At 42.3% G+C, this 24,076-nt stretch overlaps 1 long non-coding RNA gene across 2 annotated transcripts in view; it reads left to right on the top strand.

Annotated features, from left to right (window-relative positions):
* The window catches only part of LOC117359002, a 70,078-nt gene that overhangs the window by 2,775 nt on the left and 43,227 nt on the right, over positions 1-24,076 (top strand). The window contains exons 2-3 of one of the 2 annotated variants that reach the window (XR_004539143.1): positions 13,536-13,615; positions 18,983-19,226. This is a non-coding gene — a long non-coding RNA (uncharacterized LOC117359002). Of the gene's footprint in view, positions 1-13,535; positions 13,616-18,982; positions 19,227-24,076 lie in introns of those variants that run through there. The other variant, XR_004539142.1, reaches the window with a different exon arrangement.

The following is a 24,076-nucleotide window of genomic DNA, read 5'->3' as shown; positions in this document are numbered from 1 at the left end:
CATTTAATATAAATTATAACAAAATAAAAATAGTAATATAGGTACATAACAGCCAACTCCTCCTCAACAAAACCACAAATATAACTCAAATCTACCAGCTGACCATCCCATTGTCTAACTAAAATCTCTGGAAAATACATATATATGCATTCTATTGTTTCCAGTAGATTAAATAATAATAACAATTTTTTTTATATACCGCAGAACCTTGAAGTTCTATGCAGTTTACAATGATTAAAGATGTTACAGATTGAGTGGAATCACCAAAGTATAGGCTTGGTGATTGACAGTTCTAGAGATCGTTTGTTGAGGACTAAGATTGTATAGGTTGGTTTCCTAAGTATTTCAGGAACAGATGTGTTTTTAGACGTTTCCTGAATTCCCTATAGGTAGTAGGCACGAGTAATTGTTCTAGGTCTTTACCCCACTATAGCACAGATCTTCATGAAACAAATTTTAGAGTTGAAGTCCCATGTTACCAAATGCGCTTTTTTAAGTTTCCACCCCCCTCCCCCCACCTCCCCCCAAAAAAAACAAACAAACACCCAAAAACCTGTTCAAAGTGAGAGAAATTGTAGAGGTGAAAGGTTTCATGGGATTTTGCTATTGAGTGAATTCACTCAACTGTTAAACGCCTATGTCCTATCCCGCATGGATTATTGCAACTCACTATTAGTGGGTTTAACTGCAAAGTTAGGATAACTACTGAATAAAAAATAAAATTACTTGCTTTTAGTTTTCAAGGACCAATCGCATCAAAACATTATGCTTGACTGGGCAGTTGTATCCTTACACACACAGACACTCATAACATTGACAAACTCTTGCGTACACGATGTAGTGTATACTTATGAAAATAATTTTATAAAATAAAGTAAAATTCAGGAATCCCTTGGGGCACACCTTGAATCTCTTCAGGGCACATCACTGTGCCATGGCACATAGTTTGAGAAACACTACGATATTTAGTAGGACTAAAATGAGACCTCTCCAGTTAAGAGCATCACCTACCTGGATAAGTCTTGTACACTGGGTCCTTACTCAGATTTTCAACTGGACCGAGTGCCTTGGCACTGTATCATAAGTGCCAAGGCAGTCTAGGAGGAGAGCCTGGGTAGAGTTTTAATTTACCTGGTCAGTGGTGATGTCCAGTCCACTTATTAGAAAACAGCCTAGATACAGTTAAGATAATAGTAGCTGTCCTAACATTATGTGGTTAGTTATCCAAGTACTAGTCTGAATATTGCAAGTACCTAGAAAATGCCAGCACCCAAATTATACCCAGATATTCCACACCAATGGGTATCCAGATACTGGAGTTGGCATTTCAATCTAACACTGACCATCATGATTGAATATTACCCCCTTCCTTTACAAAAGCATTGAAATGCTTCAATTTCAAATACAGTTTGTTCATAAAAAATCTACATAATGAAGCAGTATTATAGAAAGGGCAACATTATTTCAAGCTAAACAAGATATAATTGTTCAATATCCCATATCATTTATCATGGATGATCTCCTCTGGCACTGCTGGAGGGAATTTAGCATGGGAACACTTTATAATGTGTCTAGTTATAATTAGCTATTTTGGAAATGATTTCAACAAAATGATGGAGATGAATTCTTTAATTATCTCTAACATACATTGCTTCTCTGAAGAACTATATTCATTCAGATAGCAACTGATGGTGGCTATTATTACTGCTTATGGGAGTAAATTTTCAATAGGATATCTACAGTATATTAACTGCAAAAGTACGAAGACACTTTTTCAGCCCACACAAACTCAGCAGATTTTCAAACATAAGTTATCTGTGTTGCATTTGAAAATTCTTTTTACGTGGATAAAAGTATGTACAGTATACTGTATATAGATACGTGCTGTTGAATGATATTAGATACATGACTAACAACAAGCATATAATATTAAGGGTTGTCTGACAAAATCAAATTTTTTTGTTTTCTTTGCTTCTTGGGTCATTTGCAGGATTTTTATTTTTATTTTGTTTTCATAAATTTTCACATAAATATGCCCGGGAAAACTACTCCAACCTCTCAATCAACTCCTCTACTGCCTGTCCCCCCCCATCAAAAAAGCAACCCCTCTGATCACAATTCTAAATCCCCCCCCCCAAGAGCTTCACCTTATCAGTGGTGTAGTAAGGGTGTGTGTGGGGCGGTCCACCTCGGGCACCATCTTGGTGGGGGCGCCAGCACCCGTACTCCTCTCTGCCCCTGCTCCTTTACGACCCACTCTGCTGTACACATGTGCCCCTTCCCTTACCTCATCCCTCTCTAATTTTCCTGGCATGAGCAGCGTCATGAACTTGCTGGCTGCATTGGTGTTGGCTCTCTCTGATGTCACTTCCTGGTCTCGTGCCTAGAAAATGACATCAGAGGGAGAGCCGACACGATGCGGTTAGCAAGTTTGTGATACTGCTCGTACCCTGAAAATTAAAGAGGTCTAGGGAAAGGGAAGGAGGTGCGTGCATGGCAAGGGGAGTTGGGAAGGAGCGGGGGCAGAGAAGAGGGCCGTGGGAGGGGCACCACTGCCCCAGGAGCTACCACCCTGGCATCAATCACCCTCGCTACACCACTGCACCTGATCCTCCCATAACAGCCTTTGATCCCATCCGGCACCAGAATTAGGCAATGTATTATTATCACCAACTCTTTGATTCTCCCCCCCCCCTCAAAATGTGCTTTGTCGCATTTGCTGCATGGCAATCACTACCACAGCTTTCTAAAAGGAGTTCCCAAAGTGCACACCACATGTATGACAGAGAAGAACTGAGTAAAGAAACATTTTAGAGATTGTTACCTTTTGAGTGAGAGAGAAACTATCTTTCCACCAACCCCCATGTGGTCCAGCATCTCTGTCTCTATCCTTTCCATCCCTTCTCCATGCAACATCTTTTCTTCCCTCTGTGTCCACTATCTTTCCCCTTCCCTTCATTTGTCTCTCTCTCTCTCTCTCTCTCTTTATCTTTCCCTCTTCCCCCTCCAAGTCCAGCATCTCTTTTCCTCCCCAACATTCCCCGCAGTCCAGCATGTCTAGCTCTTACTACTCCCCCACCATGGTGTGATATATTCCTCTTATTATATCTCACCTATCCCTTTCCCCCGCCCCTAGGAATAAGCATCTCTCTGTCTCATCCCCACTACAGATCCAGCATTTTTTTTCTACCTCCTTGCCTGGCTCCAGCACCTCTCTCACACATTCCTTTCTATCCTACTTCCCTCCTCCCATGAATCCAACATCTATCCTCTTCCCCCCCCCCCCCTCAGGTGCAGTATTTCTTCTTTCTGCTGCAGTGAGTCCAGTTTCTCTCATTGCTATTCCTTTCATCCCCCACATGCGTCCAACACTACTCCTCCCCCCCCCCCCACCTGCGCAGCAGTTCTCAAATCAACCCTATCCCTTGAGTCCACATCTTTCTCCTTCTCACCATCCTTCCCGGCATCTTTGTGGCAGCAGTAGCAATAACACACTGCTTGGGCCGGTGCTGGGAGCCTTCCCTCTTCCGAAACCCACCCACATGTAAAAAGGAAGTTACATCAGAGGGGGCTGGGACGTGGCAGAGAGAAGTCTCCCAGTGCCTTCCCAGACAGCAAGTTATCACTACCACTGCAACGAAGAGCTGGTTTAAAGGAATCAGGGGAAGGGGGGCTAAGAAGGGAGAGAGACAGAGGGGTAAACTAACTGAAGGGGGCAGAAGAGAGAGGCACTGCATCCAAGAGGGATGAAAAGGGAGTAGATAGAGACAGGTGCACTCCCTCCTTTCCTGTACCCCAGGTGGACTGCCCCCACCACTCTGACTTTAGGCCCCCTTTTACAAAGGCACATTAGCCGTTTTAGCATGCACGTAGATTTAGCGAGCGCTAAACACTAATGCATCTATAGACTTATAATGGGTGCATTAGCGTTTAGCGCTTGTGTAGATTTAGCGCACTAAAACGGCTAATGCGCCTTTGTAAAAGGGGGCATTGGTATGCCACTGCCATTTCTTGTATTTTATGTATAATAATTAAGCGTTCATTAAAATGTTTGAAATAAAAGATAACTTATTAACAAGCTCAATCTTTCCTATTAAATATTTTTAATAGGAATCTTTAACCAAGTATAGGCCATAAAATTGTACTTTTCTAAACATTGGCACTTTGTCACAGCACAATCGTCTCTGCTATTTGATTTCTGTTCCCTGTGATGCCTAAAGCTGCATTTCCCTCAGGGGCAATATGGATCATTATCATTAAGAAGAACTACATCAACATGGCCACTAGTGATTCTGATTGTCTTGCCAGGTTGTTTGTGAGGCTGGCAGCCAAATTCTCCATTAAATCAAGTTATTTCAGAAAGGTCTTTTTGGAGTCACTCCTCTATCCTGGTTGCAACAACATTTTACCAATAGAAAATGTTGCATTTGGCATCTCTACATCCGGAACAGCTGGTCTCTGCATGTTCAGGCCACACAATTTTCCAAAATATTTGCAGAAAATTATCATGTCGGGCTGAATGACGAGAATGCAAATAATACACTGTAAATAACACACATTTTCAGGTATTTTTCTGTGTACTTTTTCCTGGTTAAATTTGTGGATTCGTGTTTATGAAAAAAAGATCTCATAATCTTCTTCTTTGATGAGATTAAACTTATGACATTATAGATAATTTTAGAAGGTTAGGAACTATTTACATTTATTTTAGTATTTATATACCACTTATAGCCTAAGTGGTTTACATTCAGGTACTGAAGCATTTTTCCCTATCTGTTCTGCTGGGTTCACACTCTATCTAATGTACCTGGGGCAATGGGGGGGGGGGGGATTAAGTGATTTGCCCAGGGTCACAAGGAGCAGCTGGCTGTAGCTCTAACCACTGCGCTACACACTTCCCTACATGGGGAGAAAAGCCTGGGTTTACACATGTAAATGGGCATACACATAAAAGTAGCGATTTTAGAAAAGCTACTACTTACATGTGTACAACAACGGCAGGCACAAAGGGAGGTAAGGAGGAATAGAGCCTTAAGATCAGCCTCCCAGGATACCCTCAATGTCCCATCCCTGAAGATGATCGGTACTCGTCGCACCCTTATTTTTTCAGTAACCGCTCCTTTGATCTGGAACTCTCTTCCTCTATATTTAAGAGCAGAACGTAACTTGTAGAAGTTCAAGAGCGGTTTAAAGTGTTTCTCTTTAAGGATGCACATAACTGCTCATGAGTTATTTACCTATTTTAACAATTTCAACTGTTTTTCATTCCCATTCCATTAATTCTTAATTATTTTTTTATTTTATTTCCCATCTCCTATTGTATTTTCCTTTTATATATTCTTTCTATAAAAAATGGTATTTCCGCCCCCTTCTCCTATTGTTTAAAAGGCTTGAGTTTGTCCGTTTAGACCTGGTTTGTCCAATAATTTAATATATATATGTTTTACAATGCAGACATGCCTGTCTTCCTGTAATTTTTTATTCAACACTTTATACTGCTAGTTAAGTGTTTAATCAAATAATTTGAATAAACAATAAAATAAACATAAAAATAGCCTAGCTGCTAGTGTACCAGCCTGCGAGCCTGGAGTTCAGTTCCTACTGCATCTCCCTGTGACTCTGGGCAAGTCACTTAACCCTCCACTGCCTCGGGTCCAAAATAAGTCCCTGCAAAGCACTTAGTAGAGAAAGAGAGATTGTTTACCTTCTCCAAGGTAGAGCGAATGAGAGGGCACTCTCTAAAGTTAAAAGGGGATAGATTCCGTACAAACATAAGGAAGTTCTTCTTCACCCAGAGAGTGGTAGAAATCTGGAACGCTCTTCCGGAGGCTGTTATAGGGGAAAACACCCTCCCGGGATTCAAGAAAAGGTTAGATAAGTTCCTGCTGAACCAGAACGTACGCAGGTAAGGCTAGACTCAGTTAGGGCACTGCTCTTTGAACTAAGGGCCGCCGTGTGAGTGGACTGCTGGACAAGATGGGCCGCTGGTCTGACCCAGCAGCAGCAATTCTTATGTTCTTGTAATCACAGAAAGGCAGTATATCAAGTTCTATTCGCATTCCCATTAATATAGGCAGACTTTAAAAGTATGTGTATCTTTCCTATTTGGCAATGACAATACAAATATTTAAAAAATGTCCCTTCAGCTTTTACACTTGCTCTGATGCATGCATAATAGTCAGCTAACTATTCATTTGGATTTGGGCTTTGGAGGATTGATGGAAGGAACAATTGTCTGGTTATTCTTTAGATTTTAACTGCTTAGCTAAATTATGCTGATTGTCTGGCTGATATTCCGCACTATTTAAATGACCAGAAACGGTGCTGACCGTGTATTTTCTGCCACTATATAATCACATCAGCCTAAAAATCTGTCAGTGGGGTGATCCCAGGGCACTGTCTTGGTGGGGGTGCCAGCATCCGTCCTCTTCTCTGCCCTCTTCCTGCCCCCCCCCTCTCCCCGCTCCTTCCAGCCCTCCCCACCACATGCAAGTGCCCTTTCCCTTTCCTCATACATCTTTAATTTTCCCGACTCAAAGAGTATCACGAACTTTCTGCCCACATTGGTGTGGGCTCTCTCTGATGTCACTTCCGGGTTCCGCGCCTAGGAAGTGATGTCAGAGGGAGAGCCAACACGACACGGGAAGTAAGTTTGTGATGCGGCTCATGCCTGAAAATTTAAAGAGGTACGGGGAAGGCAGGGTGTGCGCGGCAGAGTGGGATTGGAAGGATTGGGGTGGTGGGGAGGGGCACTCCTCACCCTCACTGTGCCACTGAGTGTAGTCAATATAGAGCGAAAGGACAGAGTGGGGGCAGATAGGGATATTATCCAAATAGGAGGGAATTCAGTAAATGGCACTCAAAAATAGGCACCAGGAAAATCCTGGCTAAACTAGTATTCTGTAAAGTATGTTCTAAGTGTCCTTTGCAGAATACTACCTTAGTGCAAATCTCATGCCTAACTTTAGACACTAGATTTACAATCATTCAAAAAGAGATTATGCATGAGAGCAGTGCATTTTGCTTTGCGAATTCTTGGACTTCCTATTGTTGGAATGATACGCTAGGTCCTTGAAGACAAGTTTGGTGGACTGAGGCTATTAGGCACTTTGGTGCCTTAACGATTTTCCGATTATCAACAAAATAATCTTCAGTTTCCTGATGAAAGCCATTCAGCCGAAACATGGCCTGTGACAAGTGAAGATTTTTAAATAAAGAACATTTTAGCACTTTTGGTATATGGTTTATAAAATTCATCCCTTTGTTTTGTTTATAAAATGCATGCATACTTCATGTACAAACATCTATGCCTGCTCCTGAGCAAGTATAAACGCCTACATTTTCAATCATGACTCCTGCCTTTTGGCCCCTAGTATTATATAAAGGCACATGGCCACTTATGTGTCTTTATAAAACAGGCTAAAAATAGGCACCTCCTTGAACTTTACACATAGGTAACCTGTTATAAAATTATCTTCCCCATTTATAAACATATTCATTTTTATATATTCCCATTTCTGTTAAAAGAAACCAAGATGTTGACCTCGCCAGGAGTACTGTGTTCAATTCTGCTTTCCTTATTTCAAGAAAGATATAGTGGCACTGGAAAAGGTTCAAAGAAGAGCGACCAAGATGATAAAGAGGATGGAGCTCCTCTCGTATGAGGAAAGACTAAAAAGGGTAGGGCTCTTCAGCATGGAAAAGAGACGGCTGAGGGGGCGATATGATTGAAGTCTACAAATCCTGAATGGAGTGGAACGGGTTCAAGTGGATCAATTTTTCACTCTATCAAAAATTGCAAAGACTAGGGGACACTCGATGAAGTTACAGAGAAATACTTTTAAAACCAATAGGAGGAAATATTTTTTCACTCAGAGATGTTAAGCTCTGGAACGCGTTACCAGAGGATGTGGTAAGAGTGGATAGCGTGGCTGGTTTTAAGAAAGGTTTGGACAATTTCTTGGAGGAAAAGTCCATAGTCTGTTATTGAGAAAGACATGGGGGAAGCCACTGCTTGCCCTGGATCGGTAGCATGGAATGTTGCTACTCCTTGGATTTTGGCTAGATACTAGATACCTGATTTGGCCTGGTTTGGTATCAGCAATATACTTCTTATCAAGGAAACAGGAAGTTAGACTAAACAAAAAAAACTATACAAAAAATGAAATTGTCACTGAAAGGTAACTGGAAAGCAATGACCCCAAATGCTCAAAGTCTAAGCAACAAAAATCATGATCTGCAAGCCCTGGTGTTAGAGGACTTGAATATTGTTACTATCACAGAGACATGGTTCAGCGATTCCCATGGATAAGATACAAACATACCGGGCTATATTCTTTTTAGGAAAGACAGAGATGGTTGAAAAGGTGGAGGAGTAGCTTTCACTGTAAAGACCAATATCCAAGTGACTAAAATGCAGGGAACCTGGGGAAAGATAGAAGTAATATGGATCGCTTTGAATAGAGAAGATGGAACCCTCTACATGGGTTTTGTCTACAGACCTCCAACTCAATCACAGCAAATAGATAAAAATCTGTATGCAGATATCCAAAAGTTGGGAAAGAAAGGAGAGATGTTGTTGCTGGGTGATTGCAAACTGCTGAATGCAGTTTGTAATTGGAAAGAAGCAGTGGCGTACCAAGGGGGGGGGGCGGACCGGCCCGGGTGCACGCCTTAGGGGAGTGCACAGCTGGCCAGGTCCGGGTTGTCCGGTGCCGGTCTAAGCAGGGCCGGCAAAATCACATTGGGGCCATCGGCAGCGTCTGGGCTGCAATGGCGATGAGCGGCATCGGTGGCCTCCCCGCGACGCAATTCATGATCGGCAACGTCCCCCCATGATGACACTTAAGATCGGCAACTGGCCTCCTTTTACCCCTGGCATCAACAGAACTTCAGATCGGTAACGCGATGCTCAGTCAAAAGCTTCCCCTCTGATTGAACTGTCTGGGTGGAAACAGGAAGCTGAGTCAGAGGGAAGCTTTGGACTGAGTACCGCGTTGCCGATCTGAAGTTCTGTTGATGCCGGGGGTAGAAGGAGGCCCGTTGCTGATTTTAAGTGTCATCGTGGGGGGGGGGGGCGTTGCCGATCATGTTGCCACAATCGGAAAGGTGAGAGGAAGGGAGAGAGATGGGCCTGTGATAGATGGAGAGATTGAGAGAAGGGGGCAGATGATGGAAGTGGGGAGAAGGGGAAGAGAGAAGAGGGCAGATGGTGGAAGTGGAGAGAAGGAGGAGAGAGAAGAGGGCAGATGATGGCAGTTGGGAGAAGGGGGAGAGAGAAGAGGGCAGATGATGGAAGTGGAGAGAAGGGGAGAGAGAAGAGGGCAGATGATGGAAGTGGGGAGAAGGGAGAGCAAATGCTGAATGGAAGTGGAGAAAGAGAACACATACTGGATGGAAGGAGGGATAAAGAAAAAGGACATATGCTGGATGGGGGAAGAAGATAGAGTTAGTGAGATAGTGGAGGGGTGAATAAAAGGGGTGGCATGCTGTGGGTAGACACAGTGAAAAGAGGGGAACTGAGGACTGCAAAGTAAGAAAGAATTTAATTGAGACGGAGGCAGAAAATAAAGAAGGAAGACCAGAGAAGGAAAGGGAAGAGAGAGAGGAGAGAGAGATGCCAGAGAACGGGGAAGGAGACAGAGATATCAGATCTGAGTGGAGGAAATGAGAAGAGAGAGATGCTAAAAACCACAGGGGGGAGAGAAAGAGAGATGAAAGGAGAAAGATGCCAGACCATGAGGAAACAGAGGGAAGATGATGGATGCCAGACCAAAGGGGGGGGGTCTAGAGGAGAGATGGTTGGGGAGACAGACAGTTTCTGGAAGGGGCAGACAGTGGATGGAACAGGCAGATATTGAATCGAAGAGACAGGGCAGATGCTGGAAGGAAAAAAGTGAAAAGAAGATAAAAGCAGAAACCAGAGACAACAAAAGGTAGAAAAAAATAATTTTATTTCTATTTTGTCATTAGAATATATCAGATTTGAAATATATATCTTGCTAGAGACATAACTTGGGACTGCAAAGCCCAAGCAGTGCTTCTTTATCTAGATGGAAGGGGTAGAGAAAGAGGGCACATGATAGAAGGAGAGGATAAATAAAAGTAGGGCACATGATGGGGGGGAAAAGGATTGAGTTAGAAAAATACTGGAGGGGATGAGGGAAAGAGGTGGTGAGCTGTAGGTAGACAGTAAAAAAGGAAATTGATGAGAGGGTAGTAAAAGCGTAATCTAGATGGATGCAGAAAATAAATTGAGAAGGAAAATGAGGGAAGAAAGGGATTGAAGAAGAGAGGTGTGGGAGAGGGAAGTAGAGGAGAGAGATGCCAGACCAATGGGGGTGAAAGGAGAGATGGAAGGGGGAGGCATATAGTTTCTGGAAGGGGCATAGAAGGATATAGATAGATATATAGGGGCAGAGAGATATCAGACAGTGGATGGAAGGAAGAGAGTAACAAGAAGATGAGGAAAGCAGAAACCAAAGAAGACAAAGGTAGAACAAAAATCTTCTAATTATTTATTGCTTTAGGAGACTTGTGTCACTGTTTCTGTGGTGTTGCATTGTATGCAGAGTCAGCTTCTTGCTGGTTCAATTTAACCTTTGTCTATGTATTTCTATTTTATCCCCCCTTTTACAAAACTATGGAGCGTTTTTTAGTGCCAGCTGTGATCAAGTTTCAAGTTTATTAGCATTTGATGAATCGCTTATATAAGATTTCTAAGCGATGTACAGTTTAAAAACCACCAGGTGGTGGTCGCACATACAATTTGAATGAGTTAATCGTAAGACAAACAATAAAATTCAAAAGGCATTATAACAATTGAAATAAGGACAAACATGAGTGAGTAGGAAAGGAGGGGAAAGTTACAATATCTATGAGCGTCAGAGCTGTTACCACCGTGGCTAAAATCCACACTACAGTTTTGTAAAAGGGGGAGGGGTTAGTTTGTGATGACATATTCCATACTAGGCGAAGGTGTTTTCTCTGTTCTGTGTGTTCGAAAGACATGGTTTTCTGTTAGGATTGACAGTGTAGGATTGATCTGTACTAGTCTGGCTTGTTCAGTTTTACAATGGGTGTATTGATGTTGTACTGCTCACTGCAGTATGTAAGATGCTGCCTTTTCCTAGGTACTCATGTACCTAGGCTTGTTACTAAAAATCATGTTTTTTCATACAGATGGGGGGGGGATGGGGTTGTCAAAAAATGATGGGCCCCGGGTATCACATATGCTAGGTACGTCACTGGAAAGAAGTAGAGAGATAGTAGATGTCCTTCAAGGGGCTCTCTTCAGACAAATGGTGACAGAATCAATGATATTCAGAAACCTTCTCCTTTTGTCCACCAAACTATAAGATTTTCTTTCTCTCAATGAGAAATTTTCTTTTATTGCTCCCTGGTTAAAATTCAATAAATTGAAATTGAAACCCTGTGAAAACTCAGGCTCCAGTGTTTACCAGGAAGGATATCACTTCCGTCTCTGGAAATGTTACTCTTTCTTATTCTCTCATTCTACTTATACTTCAGTCGAAATATTGGAAGTGACTTTAGATCTTAATCTAAATTATCATCTACAAGTTTCATTAACTCTTAGCAAATCTTATTTTAAACTATGAATGATTCATTTACCACTGAACTTCTGGCTAAGAAAACCTTATGGACTATGGTTCATACCTTAGTTAGGTGCCATCAATTTGTGCTTGAGTCCTAGTGACTTGATAAATTACAGATCTAAAAAGAGATCAGTTTTGTGCTAGTCCGATAAGATCCTCCAGCATCATCCCCATGGATGTTTTCAACATGTCCAGTCATCTGATTGCTGGTCACCCTCTTTACCTGGTGCCTTCGATCTTCCAAACATAATGTCTTTCTCCAATGAACTTTCTCTTCTGTGTGACCAAAATGACTTACCTTAGTTTATGTGAAAATTTTATCACTGTAATACTCTCTTTCAATGCTTTTTAAAATTAGGTGACTACAGCTAGTTTAAAACGTTGTCTTCAAAATGCTCACCAGTGCTTGCAAACTAAATCAAATCACATCACATCACTATTACGGTACAAGCAGATTATCAGTTGATGATATCTGGTAGGACTTCATTAAAATTATTGACTTTTAGGGAGGAATTCGTTGAAGGGTGCTAAGCACGTTAGAATGCACAATTACATTTACACTCACAAACACATTAGTGTATGTTAACCACTACAGACACTTAGGGCTCGATTCACAAAGCAAACCGATCGTGTACCAATCGGTTTGCAACCCCTTTGCGACCAGATTTCCCTCCGGCCCGATTCACTAACCTGTCCTGCTATCCGCTTCCAATCCGTGCATGTAAATGAGGGGAAATGCTTGCAAAGTAGACAGGGACGTGATTCACCAGCGAACTTTTTAAAATTGACTGGGCTGGCCGATCAAGTGATTGCTGGGGACCAGTTGCAAATGCCTTTCCGACTCTCCAGCTCCATTGAAACCCTGCTCTCTGCCCTGCTCTCTGCACGCCCTGCTTTCTAATGCCCCAAATCTCTCCTGCCTGCACTGCCCCAAATCACCACCCTGCTTGTCCCCGGATCTCTCCTGCCTGCTGCCCTGAATCTTTCTTGCCCTTCCCTGCACTGCGAGCCTGTGGTTTTAATCTGTGGGTTTAAAGTGAGTTAAAACCACGAGTTCGCTGGGCTAAAAAGTTAAAAATTTTTTTTAAAAGTCACGTCTCAGATGGGCATGCGCAGACCATCTACAGATGGTCTGTGCATGTGTCGGGATCGCACACCAGCGATCCGTGCCGGCAGATGGGGGTGCTCCTCCGAACACCCCCATCTGCATATTGGCATTTGAAGAATCCATCGGACCTGCCTGGATTGGACACGGATCGGTCCCGATCGGGCAGGTTCATAAATCTAGCCCTTTCTATATGTCTATGGGTGTCTTTAATGGTTAGCATGTGTAAACATGATTGCACATGCTAATGCACATAGCATCCTTTGATGAATTCCCCCCCCACTTAGTTACAAAGTGTTACATTCTGATGAACCTCTCTTTTTCATCCTCACATATCTTGCGATCCTCCTAGCAAAATCTTGATTCTTCCTTCCTTTAGGGTTATTTGACTAGATTTCATTTTCTATCTATATTTAGGGCCTCTTCTATTAAACTGCTAGCCGTTTCTAGCACGGGGAGCTGCATTGAATGGCCCGCGCTGCTCCCGACGCTTATACCCCCTCTTCTATTAAATTGCGCTATATGTTTTTAGTGCAGTAAGCCGCACTGAATGGCCCACGCTATTCCCGACACTTATAAGAACTCTATGAGCGTCGGGAGCAGCGCGGGCCATTCAGCGTGGCTCTCTACGCTAAAAACATATAGAGCAGTTTAATAGAAGAGGGGTTAGTGTTGCCACAGCTGTCCTTTGGAACAACCTCCTTCTGAAGCTTAGATTAGAACCTTCCTATTCAAAATTTAAGGCCAGTCTCAAACCTATTTTGTTAAGACCTTTGATTCTTAACTGTTTGTTTGTTTGTTTGTTTGTTTTTTAGGTCTACTGCTTGGGTGGATGGCAGTAAGGGATTGGAGGTCTGAGATGTTCAACGGCAAGGCTATTCTTTCTCTCATGATTGTAAGTTCTCCTTTTTTTAATGTAGTTTGATTTGTTTATTTTATGTATTTGTACATATTTTGTAAACCACCTAGATAGTTTTTAATAGGTATATCAGATAAATATGAGACTTAAAACATGATAATATTATTTCCAACCTCTGGGTACTTAAATGCTAAGGGGTCGATATTCAAAAGGGTTTAACCAGGCAGAAGAGGATCCTGCCTGGTTAGGTCCTGCTGAACTGGTCAGGTGCCAATATCCATAGTGGGACAGTCTGAAGGTCCATCAAGCCCTGTATCCTATTTCCAACAGTGACCAACCCAGGTTACAAGTACCTTGCAAGATCCCAGTATTGGTTAACGATTCCTTTGATTCCTCATATAAAGCCCTGACTGCATCAAACGCTTTTTAAAAACCTATATACATGCCATGGAGCAAGTGTAAAGACCAACATGGAACTTTCCCTCATATGCATGTATTACCTTTGTGAAATGGGGAACACATGTATAGATTTTAATCCCTCCTAAGAGCCACCTAAACCATGTTCAAATCACATTCCTTTGAAATCTCTTTTAAACTCCATATGTAAATAATGGCTGTCCAAAATCATGTTTTACCTTTCTTTGTGATATATGTGTGTAAGTGTTAGTATTCCATGTGGAAATTACAAATAAGGCTTCTAAAATAACCCCCTTAAACCTATTATTTCTTTTCCCTTCTTGTAACACACTCTAGACTGTATGTACAATTTTTATAAATCCTAACTTCCAATATCAGTTTTTTTGGGTTTTTTTTCTTTATGAACCATCAAGGATTAAAATGTTTCCAAACATAGACACATGTAAATAGCTGATTATTCTAAATATAAAGTTTAACTGAATATTTGGATGTATTTAGCATACCAATCGTTTGCAAAAAAAATATTGATATAGGCAGAAATGTCTTATCTTTTTCTTATGAGTTGCAGTTCAGTTCAGATAAAGGAAATATTGAACTCCAGAAGGTTTATAGTCAATTTCTTTGAGGTTTATCCCAGAGAAATACATTCTGCGTACCATTTGTGAACCTGCCAGAGAGGAAATGTATTTTCTTTGATGACACTGGCTCATGATGAAAGCTGACTACTTTAGTCCATAAGGGGAAGAGACATTTGTTGCAGTCTTCAAGAGGTACCTATCCAAATGCATTAGTACAGGCTCATATTAGCTTACTGTAGATGAAACTGCTTTTTCAAGGGTTGTGTTAGGCCCACAGTCTCTCTCATTAAAGATTAATGTACTAGAGACAGCCATGGGTACACTGCAAATTTCTTTTTTGTAGTTCAGTAATTTTTATTGGCATTTAAAGTAATCATACACATATGTAAAATAACATAAGTCATAAAAGTAAGGAAGAAAAACAGAACAAACCAATATGAATAATAATTAGCAATCATTAATGCTATCATAGATAAAACACCGTATTCAAACAAATCCTCGTGGTTTAACAGGCGCATAAGATTTCAATGGCTCCCAACTTACTAACCTCCTCCCTAGTCGCACATGCTTTCTCCCCCGTGAATAACACATTAGTCGACTCCTCGGACCATACCTACCAATATATATTCAGATTCCTAAATAAGCAACCACCATCTGTATCCAATAAACTTCTTCCTTCAATGTTAGGTAATTCTCTTCTGTTACCCAAATGTATTGTTATTCTCCACTGTATTCTATAATTACTTGAATCTTTGCTATGTAATTCTCTCGGAAAAATCCAGATATCTTCTAATTTGTAATCCGCTTAGAACCGCAAGGCACAGGCGGAATAGAAATCACTAATGTAATGTAATATTTTATTAAATTTGTTTGAAGCATTACATCTTTCTGCAGCAATACGCTCAAATGTATCAGTAATACAAGGATCTACCATACGAAAAACGGCTTGACAAATTACAGCTATACTCGCTCGAGGAGCGCAGAGAGAGGGGGGACATGATCGAGACGTTCAAGTATCTTACGGGCCGCATCGAGGCGGAGGAAGATATCTTCTTTTTCAAGGGTCCCACGACAACAAGAGGGCATCCGTTGAAAATCAGGGGCGGGAAACTACGAGGTGACACCAGGAAATTCTTTTTCACTGAAAGAGTGGTTGATCGCTGGAATAGTTTTCCACTACAGGTGATTGAGGCCAGCAGCGTGCCTGATTTTAAGGCCAAATGGGATCGGCACATGGGATCTATTCACAGGGCAAAGGTAGGGGAGGAACATTAAGGTGGGCAGACTGGATGGGCCGTCTATTTCTATGTTTCTATGTTTCTATGTAATACAAACAGTATTCCACCAAGTCGTATAGTCCACCTTTGATGTATCCTTCTAGTGTCTTAAAATAATTTTGATGGCCAAATGGATCAAAATTCTTAATAATATTAAATAGTTAGATTATTTGCAGCTGCAGCCCAAAATGAACTAATACAATGATATTTAGGGCTCTTTTAATGAAGCCGCATTAGCAGTTTAACGTGCGTTTAACGTGAGTAATAGCGAGTGCTAAACTGCCGGACACGCTAGCTGCTACCGCCTCCTCCTGAGCAGGCGGTAGTTTTTCGGCTAGCGCAGGGGTTAGCACGTGATTAAAAGTCACGCGCGCTAAAGCCGCTAACGTGGCTTCGTAAAAGGGGCCCTTAATGTTGGTTCCTTGATTCTCAGTAGATTACAAATAGTATCCCATACTCTCAGCCAAAATTCACGTATATTAGCACAATAGTATAATAAATGAATTAAGGTGCCAACCTCAACATGACCAACACTTATTTAATTTATCCCTATTAATTTTAGATAATTTATATGGCGTCCAAATGCCACGATTCGTGAGAATTCGCTTGAGCCAGTCAAAGAAGCCACTGAGCGCCGAGCAGGCAGCGCCAAAGCGCGCTCCTGCTGGTTGCCGCTCAACAGCAGAAGAAATCAGCTGCCATCAACCGGGTTAGTAGCGGGCAGGAGCACGGAAAGCTCGCTCCTGCCCGCTGCTCCCCTGGACCACAAGGGATCAAATTTTTTGAGAGGCCACGACCCCTGTGGCCCCCCTTTCCAGCGCCTATGATCAATAATGACATCTGTCCTAGATCCTTTCCCTGGCTAGTAACTCCTAATGTGCAACCATACATTACATAGCTATAGGTTGAGTTCTTTTCCACATGCATCACTTTTCACTTGCTAACCTTTTCCTTGGGAATTAAAATTCTTATCTTTTTTTCTACCAGCAAAAGTGAGCAATGGAACAGGCACCACCAACAACAATGCCTCTTCTTTCATTCCTGACTGTTCTTATCCCCTTTTTATCCCAACAGCTCCAGGGAGATCTGGATGCAGGAACTGATTGGGAGGCTGGTCATGGATACAGTTAAGGGCAACTGTTAATCAGCTTGCTGGGTTGGAGGGCATAGGAGTAGGGTTAAAAATTGAAGGCTATATCAAAAAGGTAGGTTTTCAGTCTGCTTTTAAACAGAAGGGGCTTGACGGACAAACTCGGGTAATTTATTCCAGGCATAGGGGGCCGCTAGATGAAAGGAATAAAGTCTGGAATTGGCAGTGGAGGAGAAGGGTAAAGCTAAGAGCGACTTATCTGAGGAATGGAGTTCTCTGGGAGGTATATAAGGAGAGAGAAAAGAGGAGAGATATTGAGGGGCAGCAGAATGAACACACTTGTAGGTCAGCAATAAGATCTTAAACTGTATGCAATGGCAGATAGGGAGCCAGTGAAGTGACTTAAGGAGAGGGGTGACATGAGCGTAGCGAGGTTGGTAAAAAGATGAGTCGTGCAGCAACGTTTTGCACAGATTACAAGAGGGAGAGGCAACACTGCGGGATACCAGTTAGAAGTAGATTGCAGTACACTTCCCCATCCGTATTCACGGTGGTTAGGGGCAGAGCCGGCCCGCAAATATTAAAAAACACAAATAATATTCAGGCTGGTTCTGCCCCTAACCCCTGCTTCCTCCCAGCTATTTTAAGCTCTGTAACACCCTCCCCACCCCACACACACACACTTTAAGCCTTACCTGGTGGTCTAGCGGGATTTCAGAGCAGGAGCGATCTTCCCACGCTCCTGCCCCCTGCAGATCGCTAACAGGAAATGGCTGCCTTAAGCGCCTGTCTACAGCCATTTCTTGTGAGTGATCTGCACGGGGCAGGAGCGTGGGAAGATCGCTCCTGCCCTGAAAACTCACTAGACCACCAGGTAAGGCTTAAGGGGGGGCTTACAGGGTTTAAAATAGCCCAAAAAATGAAAAAGCATTTTTTGTTTTAAAATCGCGAATAATCGAATCTGTAGATACGGAAACCGCGAATACAGAGGGGGAAGTGTAATCTAAGCGTGAGGTTTCAAGAGCTTAGACAAGGGTCTGGGTAGTGGGCTCAGAGAAGAAGGGGCAAATTTTGGTGATATTGAAGAGATAGAAGCAACAGGTCTTAGCAGCTTGTTGGATGTGTGGATATTACCAAAATCTGATCTCTCCACTCTGAACACACTACCAAAACCTTTATCCACGCTCTCATCACCTCACGCTTAGACTAGTGCAACGCTTAGACTAGTACTTCTCTCAGGCCTCCCGCGCATTCATCTCTCGCCCCTTCAATCCTTTCAAAATGCTGCTGCATGACTCATATTCCATGAGACCCGCTATTCTCACATTACCCCTCTCCTCAAGTCACTTTATTGGCTCCCCATCCATTTCTGACTACAGTTCAAAGTTCTCTTCTATTACTGATTTACAAGTGCATTTACTCTGTAGCCCCCCAATATCTCTCTTCACTTATCTCTCCCTCCCCATGGCTCCCCCCCCCCCCAATGGAATCTGTTCATTGGGTAAGTCCCTCTTATCTGTACCCTTCTCCTCCACTTCCAACTCCAGACTCTGTCCCTTCTTTTTTGCGTGCTGTATGGCTGGAACAGGCTGCCTGAATCAACACGTCATGCTCCGTCTCAAATCCAAGCTAAAAGTCTGTTTTTTTAAAAAACTGCTTTCAGCTCTTAACTCCCACTCACTGCTGTCAGATACCTATGCCCATTGTATCATTTCATCTTCCAGAATCTCCCCAACCTTGTGATGTCCTGTCTGTCTGTCCATCCAAATTACTACTACTATTAATTATTTCTATAGTGCTACCAGACATACGCAGCGCTGTACAGAGCCACAAAGAAGAAAATAGTCCCTGCTTGAAAGAGCTTACAATCTAAACAGACAAGACAGATTAGATTGGAAGCTCTTCTAAGCAGGGACCATCTATTGTATGCTAAATGTACAACGCTGCGTATGCCTTTCAGCGCTATAGAAATGATAAATAGTGGTATTAGTAGTACTTAACACGTTTGTATCTTATCTCCTCTATCTCTCCTTTCCTCTAGGTACACAGTCTTTTATCCTATATCTTTGGGCACAGACCCTATAACTCTAAATATTCAGTCAGATGTTTGGCTACCCAACCCTCCATAACCTTCTCAAAAAAGGTATCGAAGCAACTAGTCTGGATTTGATATCTTGTATAATGTTCATGGATGTTGATATAGGAGTCAAAAGAATATCTCCTAAAGAAGGTGAGAAAGTTCCAGCTGAAATATCTCATCCAACCAATTAACCATCAGGCCAAAAACCGCTGAGATAAAAAATCTCAGCTTTTTCTTTGTCTTTGCATAATTGCCATTAATATCTTATTGATCTCTTTACACCATTATGCCATTTGTTCATAGGCCTTCTTCTTAGCCAGCAAAAAGCATTTCTTTTGTTTTCTTTTTTCAATGTAATTCTTTTAAGCCACTGGCATGTTCAGGTATTATTCAATTTTCCTTCAGTATCTGAGGACTGGGTAGAATTAATACTATCTTTGTGTTTTATATTCTGTGTGTGATGTTTCATTGTTTAACTGCTAGGCTTTGCATCCTGGAATCTTCTCAGAAGGATTGTGTAGTCCCCCACCATAAAAAAAGGTTAAACAGTAGAATTGGCAAAGGCAGCTTTACTCCAGGGGCAGAAAGTAAGTAGCATCTGCTGAAATCTATTCTGCACTCAAAACACACTGAGAAATGGGAATACATGAAGCAGCAGCAAAATTCCTTTTAAGAACAGAACAGAAGGGATAGGGCAGTGACATCTTCTATAATAAAACCCTGAGCGCGCATGCGCACTTACGATGCCATGATCCCTGCCGCCGTGATGTGTGCTTCCGTGCCGCACATGCGCACTGCCTGCCTTCTGCCCCGATCTCCGATGCTGGCTGATTTCCTGCGCTAGGCCGGCCCACTTCGATAATGCGAGGTGGGCCGGCCTAGCAAAAGCCCTGAAGCTGCCCAGGCTAGCGGATGCTGGACAGTAGGAGCAGGGAAAGAGTGCTGCTGGACAGGGGGAGAGGTAAAATGAAGGGAGAAGGCCTGCTGCTAGACAGGGGGAACAGTGAAGGGGTGCTGCTAGACAGGTATTGCTGGACAGGGAGAGCAGGCAAGGGGTGGTGGTGGACAGCTGAGGAGAGCGAGAGAAAGAAAGAAAGTAATAAAGACAGACACACACATCTGTTCTAGCACCCGTTAATGTAACGGACTTAAAGACTAGTGCTATGAATAATTCCTCATCCCGCTAACATGGTATTTCACGGAAAGCCAGCAGAATTTTCCCAGGAGGGTAATCTTAAGGAAAAATGACTTTTTAAAAATCATTTTGAGTACCATCTGTGAGTGATGAGGACTTAAAATGTCTCCTATCAGATATAAAATCCATTCACTTGGAACACCGGTGGATGGGCATGAAAGGAATTGATGGTCAACTTTGGCAAGGTCTGAGTAGATAATAGTCTTGTGACTTGGATTGGCCACCATGAGGATGGGCTACTGGGGTTGGTAGCATGGAATGTTGCTACTTTTGAGGGTTTCGCCAGGTACTAGTAACCTTTATTGGCCACCGTGAGGACAGGCTTCTGGGCTAGATGGACCTTTGGTCTGACCCAGTAAGGCTATTCTTATGTTCTTATGTTTTGTATTTAAAGGAGGTCTAATGCCAAAATTTCAGTGAGCTCTGAAAGATAACACCTTAGAAGGCGCTGATGTTGGTCTTTGCTGGCAGTTGCTGAAACTACAATAGTTACTACTACTAGTACTAAGAACATAAGAGTTGCCTCCACTGAGGCAGACCATAGGTCCATCCCGCACAGCGGTCCGCACCTGCGGTGGCCCATCAGGTCCATTGCCTGAGCAGTGGTCCCTGACTAATTTTATAGCTTACCATTAAATCTATCGCTATAATCTACCTCTATTCTTATCTATACCCTTCTATCCCTTTGTCCTCCAAGTACCTATCCAAAGCTTCTTTGAAGCCCTGTAGTGTGCTCCTGCTTATCACATCCTCCGGCAGCGCATTCCATGTATCCACCACCCTCTGTGTGAAGAAGAACTTCCTGGCGTTTGTTCTAAACCTCTCCCCTTTCAATTTCTCTGAGTGCCCCCTTGTACTTGTGGTTCCCCTTAATTATTTCTATAGTGCTACCAGATGTACGCAGCGCTGCACAGTCACAAAGAAGACAGACCCTGTTCGAAAGAGGTTACAATCTAAACAGACAAGCAGGTTGTCATGGATACAGTTAAGGGGAACGGTTGATCTGCTGGCTGGGTTGGTGGACAGTGGGGAGTAGGGTTATGGATTGAAGGCTATATCAAAAAGGTGGGTTTTCAGTCTGCTTTTAAACAAGGTAAGGGAAGAGCCTTGGTGGACAAACTTGAGTAATTTATTCTAAGCATAGGGGTAGCTAGGTGAAAGAAACGAAGTCTGGAATTACTGATTACTGGTAGAACCACATATCATCGTTCAACTATGCTCTTGCATCTAATTATATGCTTTCACTTATTGATTTACTAGATAGAAACTCAAGTCCAGAATCTAGGAGAGTTGTAGCTTTACATTATCCATACCCTAGGCAAATTGTTTAAATGAAGATATTTTTGGCAACATATGAAAATCAGGCTCCAAGTGAATGGAGTAATTATTCCGTCTAATAAGCTATCATACAAACTACAGCAAATTTGGGAAATTGTTGACATATTTATTAAGGAAGTATGTGGTTACTCAATAATGTTATTTGGATTTTATAGTTAAATTTGTAATGATCCTGGAAATGCCCAGTTCCTAATCCTATTAGTCACACTGCACTTAAGAGGCAAGTGTGGGATACCGCAGGCTACCTCAGGCTCCTATCTGCACTTCCGAAAACTATTGAAAACATATTTGTTTGTAAGATTTTGTGGAAATTAATGATTAAGTTACAAATTTTGCAATGCTCTGATTTTTACATTCTCTTGCTTATGTAAACCGCATCGATCTGGAAGGTTTTGCGGTCTATAAATGTACTATAATGGAATGTAAATTTCAGAATGTAATATAATGTAGTCTGTCCTGCAGTGAAAATATGAAGGTGTTGGCTGAAGAAAGATAAAGACATTGTTGAGATCCAGCTGATACTGACGGGGCTGCAAGGGGAGCTTTTCCCATTTTCCTGTGACCCAAGCTATATAGCTTCTGCTTCCAGAAACAAAGACTCTTCAACTGGAAAGCAATATTCCCTTTTACCCATTGCTCACATCTCGAGCCAATTTATTCAGAGGTGCATCAATTCATGCCTACAATTCCCTCGACTGCTGCCTTCCTTTCACGCTGCTATTGAAACAACCGGCTATTTTCCTGCATGTTTCTATCAGCTCACACAAGACTAAAATGGTTAGGGCTCTTCAGCTTGGAAAAGAGATGTCTGAGGGGGAGATATGATTGAAGTCTACAAAATCCTGAGTGGAGTAGAACAGGTACAAATGGATCGATTTTTTTTTCACTCAGTCACACATTACAAAAGAATAGGAGTCACTCGATGAAGTTACAGGGTAATACTTTTAAAACCAATAGGAGGAAATTTTTTTTTTCATTGAAAGAGTAGTTAAGCTCTGGAACGCGTTGCCAGAAGATGTAGTAAGAGCGGATAGCGTAGCTGGTTTTAAGAAAAGTTTGTCCAAGTTCCTGGAGGAAAAGTCCATAGTCTGTTATTGAGAAAGACATGGGGGAAACCACTGCTTGCCCTGTATTGTTAGCATGGAATATTGCTACTCCTTGGGTTTTGGTCAGGTACTAGTGACCTGGATTGGCCACCATGAGAATGGGCTACTGGGCTTGATGGACCATTGGTCTAACCCAGTAAGGCTATTCTTATGTTCTTATCCTTCTGCTGTCTCTTTATCAGCCAATGGGAAGTAGGGATGGAAAATGGACTTCCACACAGGACTAAATGGTGAGATCCAAAATGTTCCCAGCCCAACCAACCAATTTCCTAAATTCTGAGCGTTATTTTGCCACTGTAGCTGAAAAGAGTGTTATCTTATTTCGTTAAGTGCCGATTTGCAGAAACAAAATTCTATGTTTTGACATCCAAGTCATTCTCTTTTTGGTTGGGCTGAGAACTTTTCAGCACCCTCTCGTATAGCAGAATCTTGAACACATGTAATCAGTGAGATCCAAAAATTTTCAATAGCAGAACCATGAACACATGCGATCGGACCCCACTTTTAGATCATCCTGAGAAGAACCACCCCTATTGTTCCATCCAATCACCCACTTTCACAATATGAGGGGGGTGGCTGAAAAGTTCTCAGTTCAACCAAGAAGAGAATGGCGTGAATATGGTTCACTCATGGAATTTTGTTTCTGCATATTGGCAAAAAAATACGATCATGTTACTCCCCTCTTACATAAAGCACAATGGTTACCGGATGGTCTCAGGGCTTAGGGATCTCCCATATGAGGAAAGGCTCGATGAACGTAGAGAGAGAGAGGAGACATGACTGAGACATTTAAATATATCACAGGCCGTTTCGAGGTGGAAGATGATATCTTCTTTCTTAAAGGTCCCACGGCCACAAGAGGGCATCCGCTAAAAATCAGAGGAGGGAAATTTCATGGCGACACCAGGAAGTATTTCTTCTCCGAAAGGGTGGTTGATCATTGGAACGAACTTCCACTGCAGGTGATTGATTGTGGCCAGCAGCGTGCAAGATTTTAAAAGTAAATGGGATAAGCATGTGGGATCTCTAGGGGGGTAAAGTCGAGGGGGTGGGTCATTAAAGTGGGCAGACTTGATGGGCTATGGCCCTTTTCTGCCGTCATTTTCTATGTTTCTATGTAACATAGAATCACCCATAAAATCCTTTTGCTAACATTCCAAACCCAACAAAATAACTAGTCAGAATTCATTGATAGACTTCTTATTCCATATAACCTCTCTAAGACTCTTCAATCTTCGGCTCAGAATCTTCTTTCTATCCCGTCATTAAAGTACATAAACACAATGAGGTCAACCATTTTTACAGCGACTGCTCCCTCTCTATGGAATTTTATCCTGGCTTATTTACGAGATGAATCAATTCTTAGGGCTCCTTTATACAAAGGTGCGCTAGGGCCTTAATGCACGCTATAGCGCG

The sequence above is a fragment of the Geotrypetes seraphini genome, chromosome 4, assembly GCF_902459505.1.
Source record: "Geotrypetes seraphini chromosome 4, aGeoSer1.1, whole genome shotgun sequence".
In the NCBI taxonomy this organism is placed as follows: domain Eukaryota; kingdom Metazoa; phylum Chordata; class Amphibia; order Gymnophiona; family Dermophiidae; genus Geotrypetes; species Geotrypetes seraphini.
Note: the sequence above shows the minus strand (reverse complement) of the source record. Positions and strands in the feature narration are given on the sequence as shown.